At 37.3% G+C, this 11,350-nt stretch overlaps 1 pseudogene across 1 annotated transcript; it reads left to right on the top strand.

The window, feature by feature from the left end:
* The first annotated feature begins 534 nt into the window (after positions 1–534).
* Positions 535–3,080, top strand: LOC114273020 (UDP-glycosyltransferase 71K1 pseudogene; annotated as a pseudogene). The gene is made up of 2 exons (XR_014343404.1): positions 535–760; positions 1,359–3,080. The product of XR_014343404.1 is annotated as a UDP-glycosyltransferase 71K1 pseudogene (transcript).
* Positions 3,081–11,350: the final 8,270 nt, after the last annotated feature.

Here is an 11,350-nt window from a genome sequence, read left to right on the forward strand (position 1 = left end):
TCAACCTTGAGAGTGAAAGTGGGAGATCAATGGGAGAGCCTTGCCATTATTCTATTCTCTAGCCATTTTGCCTTCTTCTTCACCCAATCTCTTATCTCCATCATCTCCTTTGTTGTTGTGTTCCTAAGTTGAGATTATTGAAGAATCTAAGCCTCTTATCATATTCCAGAGAATTCGAATTTCTCAACTCCTTTCTTGAACCCTCTCCTACAACCCTTAGCCACCTAGCCACAAACTCCCCAGCTTCCCAGGGCGAAGGCCACAGCCAAGCCTGCTATCAGCCATGTTGTGCTTTAGTACCAAGCCCAATGGGGCTTCCTTAGTCCTGCCTGTGTGACTAAGGCAGGTTCATGACCTGGGTAAATGGAAAAGGGAGTCCCTTGCGCTCAGGCTGCCCTGCTCCCATCTTCGCGGGGTTGCCGCGGTATACTGGTATTTCTGGGCCTGATATCAGCTCCAATTAGTAAGTCTTGGGGTCTGCTATCAGTGCCAAGGTAATAAACTTTGGGGCCTACTATCAACCCTAGGCTAGTAATGCCTTGGGATTTGCTATTAGCACCAAATATTAGCTTCTACTTGCAGTGGGAAAGCTTTTTCCCAAAGGCTGTTATCACCTTGGTGGGGTGTTCCCTCCACAAGTTAGTTTTGGCAGCTATAGTTGCTGCGGCAGTCATTTCCCGTGGCAAGTTCAAATGGCAAAAACTGACAATATTAGAGATGGCGGCACCGGCAAAATGCCTCCGTATCTTGGGTGCTGCAAGTACTCTTTTGCAACTTAGTTGCTTCGATTTTGTCATTTCTTTAGTAACTCTAGGTGGCGGCAGAACCGACAATACTTGGAATGATGGTTGTACCGACAATACGTGGAATGGTGGCGCTGAGACAAAGTGCCTTTGCAACTTGGCCGTCGCAAGAGTTACCTCCGCAACTTAGTTGCTTCGGCTTTCTCTTTCCCTCAGCAACTTCAGATGGTAGTGGAATCGACACTATTGGGGAATGGCGGCGCTGAGGCAAAGAGCCTCAGTAACTTGACTGCCGCAGGTGTTCCCTCCACAACTTGACTGCTGCAAGTGCTGCCTCCACAACTTGACTTGGGCATTTTCCTTTGTGGAGTCGTTTTGGATCCTTAGCAGGTTGGACCTGCTTTGGCCCACTGTTAGCTCACTTCCATTGGGCTTTAGCCCCTACTTCTTTTTCATTCCTGGTCGCCTCAGAGGGGCAACCTCAGCACTTAGGCCCACACTTAATTTGAAGCTTAATTTTTGACCCTCTACAAAGCCAAAGAGCATTGAAGAAAGGAAGGAATGAAGAAAGTAAGAGAGACACAAAGTCAAAAGAGATCTAAATCTGAGATGAAGAAAGCGAGCCTGTGTTCATCCCATCTCCAAAGATCGATCACCTTGTCTCAATTGCAGAGTTCGCGAAGCACCTTATCGGTCGAGATGATCGATTCTCCATCACCATCATTGTCATCAAACCCCCTCCACCCTTCCAACCATTGACTCCTACACCAACTCACTCTCCGCCTCTTACCCACTCATCCAACTCATTGACCTCCCTCAACTCCATCCACCTAACTCACCTGAACTCGCCAAATCCCTTGAAAAATATTTCACTGTTTACATAGAAAGTTTCAAACCCAACATCAAACACGTCCTCGGTAACCTCATTGGGTCGACTCACTCTCACCCTAACTCGCCCCGACTCATTGGGTTAGTCTTAGACTTCTTTTGCCATTCCATGATTGACGTCGGCAACGAACTCGCTCTTTCTTATTATCTATTGTTGACCTCCGGTGCTGCGTTTTTTGGCCTTATGCTATGCATCCCAACTCGTGACCACCAGGTCAGCACCAAGTTCAGCGAATCGGATCCTGAGTTTTTGATTCCGGGTTTTATCAACCCAGTTCCTCCACTAGTTTTGGCCTCCGCAGTGTTCAGCAAGGACGGTGGTTACACTGCTTATCTCAAGCTTGCAAAAAGGTTTGGGGACACCAAGGGCATTATAGTAAATACCTTACTGGAGTTGGAATCCCATGCTATTAGCTCATTTTGCGATGATCAAGCCCCTCCAATCTACACCATCGGATCGGTGATTGATGTGAAGGGGGAGGCCCAGAACAAGCTAGGTTCTCCAGGGTCCCATAGTAAGAACAACAACATAATAAAATGGCTTGATGATCATGGTGTTCCTGTGCTTCGGGAGCAAGGGGACATTCGGTGCACCCCAACTCAGAGAGATAGCTCAAGCGCTGGAGCGCAGTGGGCATGGGTTCTTGCGGTCCATTCGTCTACCACCAACGACAACAACACAAGGAAAGGCTGAGAATCCAGAGGAAGAGATGTTGCCAAATGGGTTCATCGAACGGACCAGAGGGAAGGGGATGGTGTGTCGGTGGGCCCCACAGGCGGAGGTACTGGCTCACAAAGCGATCGGAGGGTTCGTATCGCATTGCGGATGGAACTCGAACATGGAGAGCATGAGGAACGGTGTGCCTTTGGTGATGTCGCCAGTGTACGCTGCACAACAGCTCAACGCGTTCGCGATGGTGAGGGAGTCGGGAGTGGCGGTGGAGATGAGGTTGGACTATCACGGCGGTGGATTTGGCGTTGGCGGTGACGGTGGTGGTGACCTTGTGATGGCCAAGGAGATAGAAAGAGCGGTGAGGTGTGTGATGGTAAGTGACAGTGACGCGAGAGATAAGGTGAAAGAGATTGGAGAGAAGAGCAAGAAGGCGTTGGTGGATGGTGGATCTTCATTCAACAAGATCGGAAGGCTGATGGAGGATATGTTAGTCAATGTTTGATTGCCATTACTGCGATTTACACGGTTGAGCATTTGTCAATCAATGATGTTAATTATATGTATTAATTAATATAGTAATTGATAATATGATATAATTTAAGATATTTTTTATATTTTTAATTTGTATAATAAGTGATGTTAATAATAATGTCATAATTAGTGTTGGTATACTAATTAGTACATTAATTAATGCATGTAACACCGCCGTATGTCAACGCCACAGTGTGTTCTGTATTGAATGATTAAGAAATATAAAGAATATGATAAATTATAAATATTTCTTTATCAAAATTTATTAAAAATTCTTAATTGACTTGTTGGTTAATTAATGAAAGAATAATTTGTTATCCTATTACAAATTTGAAAAAGTAAGACATAATTTTTAAAATCATAAGTCGTAATTAATATCACAAATTCCTATATTTTAAACAAATTTGAACAATGAATAGTGCATTTTAACAAATATACTTGTCATCTATTTTTTCAAATACATAAACGATCAAAAGAAAATATTACAATTATTAGATCGAATTAATTTTATTCATGGATGATACACAAAAGAGACCACTTAAATAAGATGTGTGAACAAAACTAGACTTTCCATAATAAAAATGCTAGGTGGCCCGAAAATGAGATTGGCTCAAATGGCCTGAATTTTACCTTGTCTGTCGTCCGAGCGGACGTCCGGCCGGTCATCTGGTCGGTTGTCCGTCTAGGAGGTTGACAGCCGTGGTCGACAAAAGTAACAATCGTAGTAGATAAACTTTCATCCGCTCGTCCGAGTGGAAGTCTGGCCGGTCATCCGGACAGACGACCGGCCAACACTCATTTGGGCCATTTGAGTTACTCCTTTTCGGACCACCAAGTATTTTTAAATAAAATAATACTAGGCACTGTTTAGAAATTGACTATTTTAATTAATTTTTTAATTTTATAAAAAAATAAATAAAAAATAAAAAGAGCAATATGATAACTTATAATAATTTTTTAATTTTTTTAACTTTAAATCTCACTCCCCAAAGCAGAAAGAAATAAATTACACACACACCAAAAAAAAAAAAAAAAAAATCCCACGCCATAGAATAAATAATCAATATTTGCATTTTTAAAGATTGACCTATTAATTACACATATAGAAATATACAGTGATGATGGTCAACTTAGCCAATCCAACTGATTGAAACCGTAAGAACGAAAAAAAAAAAAAAAACAGCAACAACAAAAGAAAAAAAAAAAAAAGCATATAGCAAAAAAAAAGAAAAAAAAAAAGAAGCAATATTGAAAGTAATATCTATTAATCAAACAATAATGTTGTGGTTCATTAGAATGAAAGTGTAATAATCATTCAATAATTTCAAATGGAATTACCATTTTTTTATAATAGTAAATAATGATCTATTTTAAATACATTTTTCATCATAGGTAAGAATTAACATTTTAATCGATTATTTAATTCCACTTTCAATCCATTAAACTGGAAACTATTGATGAAATTCACTACTAACGAGTGTTGGAAAACAAAAAGAATTAATCCAAAAAAAAAAAAACTTATACAAAATAGAGATTTATTGAATAATTAGTTTGGTGATTGTTTGAAGTTGATACAAGTGGTGATGAACAGATACTTGAGTGTTGTTGCATTGGATTTGCTTAAAATCTTAATTTACAAAACACTTTGGCTTTTTTTTTTTTAATCAATAATTCGTAAATTATATAGATGCAAAATGATTTGTTATCTCTTTTATAATAAAATGTATATTTTATTTTGTTTATCTTTGTGTCATTACACCTGCATTAATTTCGATCATTTTAATCTTGTTAAAAAAAAAGTTGGTATAAATATGTTAGAATTGTATGACTTATTATATTTTCTCCAATTCCTATTATTTATAATACAATTTATATAATTCTATCATATCTAATGATTTATTCTATTTAGTTTTATAGGAGAATATTTTTATTTTAAAAAATATTATCAAAATACAAAATTTACATATACCGTAATAATAGTTTGTGAGGCATTTTTTTTTTTTTTTAAAAAAATTATCTATACTATTATATGTGACGCCTTGATATGGTGTTAACACAAAATGTCTCATATTTTGAATTTTTTTCGAAATACTCCTATAGTTGGTGTTTGTTAATAGAGAAGGACAAAACTTGAAACTGAAATCAAGCCACTACAACTTGAGCAACATATATTATATGTGCATTTTTTTGGTCATTATTCTTATACTACTATTATTTTTATGAATTGTATGTACGTCACGTATGCAAACCGCTAATATATATATGTGTGATGATAGAAACTAATAACCCTACGAGTAGGGGTGTAAATTTGGCCTGCAGCCCGAGGTGGACCTACCCGGTTAGGCCCAGGCTTGGGCTTGAGCTCAACCTAGGACCCTGGGCCTGTGCCTATGCCTGGGCCTGTGCCTGTGCTATCATTTTGAAGCCCGGCTCGTCAGAAATCCAGTGTCATTTTTAGTGAAAAATAATAAAATTTTGATAAAAAAAATAAAAAGAAAAAAAAAATGTTCAGGCCCACGACCAAGGGCCCGACCTGCCCAAGGACCGAATACCCTCTGAGCCTAGGCCTGGGACTAATTTTCTACCTCGTGGCCCCAGTTCGGTCTAAATTTTGGCAGGAGCCCGGGTGGCCCGACATGGGCCGGCCCAAACCGACGTCCCGGTGGGATAGACCGGGCCTAATTTACACCCCTACGAGTCGATGGCAAGAACACCCATGAGAATTTCATCATCCAATAGGTCATTGCTAATAATGAAATTTTAAATTAGACTCTATTTGTTTTGACAAAAAATATTTTCTCAAAAATATTATACACATTTTCATTGTTAGGTGAAACAAAAAATAAGTAAAACTTTATCATAATATATAAAATAATTTATCACTAAAAATTCGTAGGTCAATTATTTTAAAAAGTTGACTTCTAACTAACTGTTTTAGCATATTGAATTTTTAAAAAAAATAAAAAGACGACTCTTTAATTTGCACACCCATGGTCACCATGGGACCTCTTCTTCCCTTTTCTTTTCACCATTACACATAATCTCCTCCCATCATCTCCTTTTCTTTTTTCCTCACTTCCTCCAATAACCCATGGTCACCATTGGACCACCTCACACTACAACACACATCATATACACACTCACTAGATTGGGTTAATAATTTGGAATGATTTCTGTTTCATAGATATTATATAACAAGTGATACCTTTGGTGAGAATGGTATGAGACCTGAACCATCCCCAAATACCTCCCACCGTAGCATATGCCTTGGACAGTTGTTTTCTGTGTAGCTAGTTTTTGATGATATGAGCTTTTATTGAGTGGGCAATTGAATGTCTTCGTAATAGGTTGTGAATGGATTGGCAACTTTTGCTACCATCTCTCAAGAAATTAAAATATAATTTTCTCTTTCTAATCCACAATCTCACTACTGTGTTGTGTTGCGTTGCGATTTAAGAAGCAGATTTTTTGAGAAAAAATATATATATATGTAACTATATGTAGGAATATATTTCGGTAAAATAATTTAAGGACGGATTATTCTAACAGTCCTTGTAATTTAGATTTTGTGTCATTTTGGTCCTTAACCTTTTAATTGTGATACATTTGATCTTAAATTTTGAATATTATTTCAAATAAGAACAATTGAAGATATCATTGTTCTATTTTAAGGACAAAGTCGTCAATATGACAAAATATAAACTAGTTTGACAAAAATAAATATAAACAATTATTTTTTAATTTTAAAAAATTATTTCTACTCATTAAAGGTAAAATTATATAAAAATGATAAATTATTTATTTATTTTTATTTTTTTACAAAATTAATTTTTATTATGTATTTGAATGATGATCATGTAATGGAAAGTTATTTTTGTTAATATTTTTTTTATGGTTATCATATAATAAATGGTTGCATTTGTTTTTAACAAATATTTTTTGATGGTTATTATGTAATGAATAGTTATTAGACTTCTAATATATAATCGATATGTTTAATATATTAAATGTTTTTAATTTTAGAATTTTTTTTTTATTTAATGGATTGTGTTAGGTTTTTGTAATTGGCAATTCCGTGGGATAAAGCTCTATTCAGTTGTATTTTTATTTGCTCTATTTGTATCTGAGTTATGAGAGTTTAAATCTAACCCAAGTTGTGCCTGTGTATAGCAGTTTGTGCTGATATTTCGTATCTTAACCTGAGTATTTATTGTTTGCCACTTCGCTGATTAAGCGCGGGGCTCGAGCGGTGCAGTGGTTCATTTAATATCTTTACCTGTATTCTGAACTTCTAGGAAGCATGTTTTATCGCTGAAATGGTAGATGTTGTGCTCGAGCAGTTGGCCTATATGTGAGTACCGTCTTTAGGCACAACGCTCAAGCGATAAAGTCAGCACTCCAGAGGTTTTTGAGACTTTATTTGTTATAAAGTCCGTCGTTTGCTTGTTTTAGAATTAAATTCATCAAGATTCTCAGAGAGGAGTGAAAAACAAAGTGTTCTATATTTGAGGGTATTTATATATGAGTTTCCTTGATGTATAAAAGGTGATTGATTGATCAATCAATGAACTACATATTAACATACATCAATGGTTGTTTTTGTTCTTTCATTCACAAAAAAAGAGAGTTCATCGGTGGATTTCGGGAAACTTGGGCTTGAAGCTTTGATTGATTCCAGAGTGGCTTATCGTCATGGATTCGATATCGGCATTGTGGATTCAACGTTAAGCAAAGAAATTTCAAGGTGAAGATAGTAGTGGATGAAGCACATCAGGTTCGGTTTAATTCAGGCGTGGATTCACTAGGTAATTGAAGGTTTTTGTGTGTAATTCTTTTTGTCTTCTTAGTGAATTATTTTGTACCTTTAGCCCATAATTTTTTCTCGTAAAAGGAGGAACTAGTTTTCTGTTTTGGCTTGGAGTATATTGTAAGTGTTTACACTTTAGCATACTTGCATGTGTGTGAGTGTTTCCATGATAGCATGCTTGCCATGAGGCTATTTGCTTATATGCTTAACTGCTTGAATGCTTGTGAATGAAGGTTTCATTACTTGAATTGGAACAATTTATTAAAATGTGAGTTTTAAACCCACTTGGAGTGGCAAATCATCATGTTTTAAGCCCACCTTGTTTGGTGGCAAATCCCCATTTCTAAGCCACTTGAGGATGGCAAATTCAAACCATTTTAAAAAACAAACATAAGTTGTTTTGTTCCAACTTGAGCGATCTAGTCTATACTTGTATGCTGTGCGCATCACGTAGTAAATTAGCTAAATAACCAGAACAAGAACACATGTGTTTTTAAAATAGCATATCATGTTTAGTAGAGGTCGATCCTTTAATCGGGCGAGCGGGGGTGCTCATTTTAGGACCTTTCCCTCGTACCCAAGTTCCTGAGCCGAGGCAATTTTGGTGATGACAGACACGTGGCCTTAGGCACGAGTCAGGGTTTCCTAAATTTTCCAAAAACAAAATACTTAGGCGGCGACTCTGAAATCTAGAAAAGCAGTCCATGTTTGACGTTTTTTGATTAAAATCGATTTGCCGGATTTGGACTCTTTGGTGATTTATCAGTCTTACATTGCACTTTGTGAGATTAGATTCAAAACTGTGATAGGAGTCCGAACTGTAGTAGGTATGAACCCAAATCTGCGCCCTCTCCGAAAGAGGGGCGCAGAGAGAGTTCAAGTGGTCTACAACGCCAAAAGTACACTTCTGTGGATTCAACCTCAGCCTATATTCTCTGATCCGTTAAAAGAATTTCTCTAAAGCGGTGTACCTCTCTTTCTTTGGACTTGACAATCACGTCATCCACGTACACCTTGACCTCTTTATGGATCATATCATGCAGAATTGTGGTTGCGACCCTTTGATAAGTATCCCCGGCATTCTTTAGCCCAAATGGCATCACCCTGTAGCATTAGGTTCCCTGCGGTGTAGTGAAATGTAATGATCCCAAAATGCGTATAAGAAATCATCTTTATTTAACTATGAGATTATGTGTTTTAATTTAATTAAATCTATTAGAATTGAAGAATTATCTGTTGAGTTACGGATTTAAAATTGGAATTACCGACCTTTATGGGTTCAGAAATCAAAATTGAGTACTTGGGTATGTTAATGGGAATTTTTAGAACTATTTGGAAAAATTAATTGGAAATCTAAATTGTCTGATTCGTTAATGCACGTTTGGGTGGTTAACTTTATACTGCAAATTGAAGGACCTAGAGGCTTCAGAAACCGGAGCAGGAGACATATTTGTGATCAGCGTAATTTTTAGAGCCACCTGGGAACTTTAATTAAAATTTAATTTTGTGCGATTCGTAAGGGCGTGTTTGGGCTCTCCTTATTTGTGATAAAGCTTATATAATTATATATTTGACTGTGTATGAGTTATTTGAGTGGTGAACTCATCTTTTGAAGTCAAAAAAGCAAAATATCTAAGGAGGGGAAGAGGAAACCGTGAGAGAGAGAGAGAGAGAGAGAGAGAGAGAGAGAGAGAGAAGAGGCAAAACTTCTCCCTAAGGAAACTCAACATCCATGGAACCTTGAAGTTGACATCCATAGGAGCTTGAAGATGATTGAAGAAGATAGAAGATAGAGGAAGAAGATCAACCAAAAGCTTGGGAAAATTGAAGAGATTAAGGGAAGAACAAAGATTTGGGTAAGGTATGTGGCTCTAACTGCTAACCTTGTAGAGAATCCATCAATCAAGGTTTAATTTGGGAATTTCATATGTAAATGAACAAGTATGTTGGGTTATGAATGGATTGGGTTGAATTCAAGAAATTGAACCTTGAGTTGAGTTCAATCCTAAGAATGATTCATGGAATAATAAGGTTTGGTATGTGAATCACCTATGTGTAAGATGTATTTACATGATTTGGGGCACATATTGTAGAAGTTTGAATGTATAGAAAAGATGCGATTGAAGTTTAACTTTGAGCAAGATTGATGTAATTAAGATGGAATTCTATTTGAATGATGTTAGGTTGTTATGTTTTGGGAGGAATTCTACATGTTTTTGAGTAATTAGACTTGGAATCAAGCTTAAAAAATGAAAAGATTAAATGTTAGAGCAAAAACCATTTTCGGACTGATGTTTTTTGCCCGGACCGCACGAGCGGCCATGGGCACCGCACGAGCGGACATGAAGAAGAAAAAATGGGTTTTCATTCTGTTTTTGGGCGCTCGAGCGGCCAGGTTCTTCCGCTCGAGCGGAATTGGGCCGCACGAGTGGCCAAAGTGGGCGCACGAGCGGCCACCCCTGTTTCAGCATACACTAAGTAACTTTGAACAAGCATATCTTTTCCATCCGAACTCCGTTTTGAGTGATTCTTGAGCCTAAAATCAAGCCCCGGAAGTCTAGTTTCTAATGGTGGTAGTCTCACTCCCAAATTTTAAATACAGAAATAGTTATGCCCAAATTAGTGATGACTGCTCACTCTCTGTTTACCGGTTTGTACCGTTTCTTCGTCTGAACCTTTGTCCTATCGATTCCTCCTATCTTATGAGGCATGGATTATAACCTAGGGAGGAACAATGAGTCTAGAACCACCATGGCTATTGATTAAAGAATAAGAAAGAGATTGGTTTTATTCTCATATTCTGTTATGTATATTGTGTTTGTAGGTCAAGACGAGGACATCGTTCCACCGCTATCAGAGACCTACCACTGTGAGTAGTAGTACTATAATTATATGTTTAGGACCGCTAATGATTCTTATTATTAACACTCTGTTCTTTGCAAGTAATTACGTTAACATTTACGTTGTTTGGAAATGAATTCAGAATGTAAATCCCGCTTACCGGAAATATGAGATTCTGAAGGTCCTACCAGGGACTTCTATAGTCTATATGTTGCAATACATGTCTTATGACATAGATGTTTGCCTAATATGATCACCGGAAATAATAAACAAATAAAGCTACAGGGTGTTTTATACGTTAATGACTACTGGGGAAGGAACTGGAAATCAATACCTTTATCATGTGACTCGCGTTATAAGGTGAATTATTCTGTCCCTACTAATCGTACAATAATGATACCTGTGACTTCTGTCGTTGAGTATTGTTAATGTTCTGATACATATAAGATAATTATGTTGAATTGCGAGGAGACATGGGGTATCTTATGAACACTGTTATGAATTATATTTTTATGGACCTAGGGATATTCTATTCTATTTAATCGATATGTTTATGCCATGACATGATATAAATTGTTCTGTTAGTACTTCGATGTACCTTTAACCGTTAATAATTATTGTTATTGACGTTATATTCTTCGCAAAAATTATGTTGACATGTATGCTATGTGAGAAACATCGTGAAATTATGGAAACATCAAAAGAACTTGTGAAATATGAATCTATGAGGCCGAGGGCCACTTGTGAAATATGAAGGCCACTTGTGAAATATGAATCTATGAGGCCGAGGGCCACTTGTGAAATATGAAGCTATGAGGCCGAGGGCCAACTTGTGAAATATGAATCCACGGGGCCGAGGGCCAACTT

Source organism: Camellia sinensis, chromosome 1 (assembly GCF_055761805.1).
Source record: "Camellia sinensis isolate YWXY chromosome 1, ASM5576180v1, whole genome shotgun sequence".
Classification (NCBI taxonomy): domain Eukaryota; kingdom Viridiplantae; phylum Streptophyta; class Magnoliopsida; order Ericales; family Theaceae; genus Camellia; species Camellia sinensis.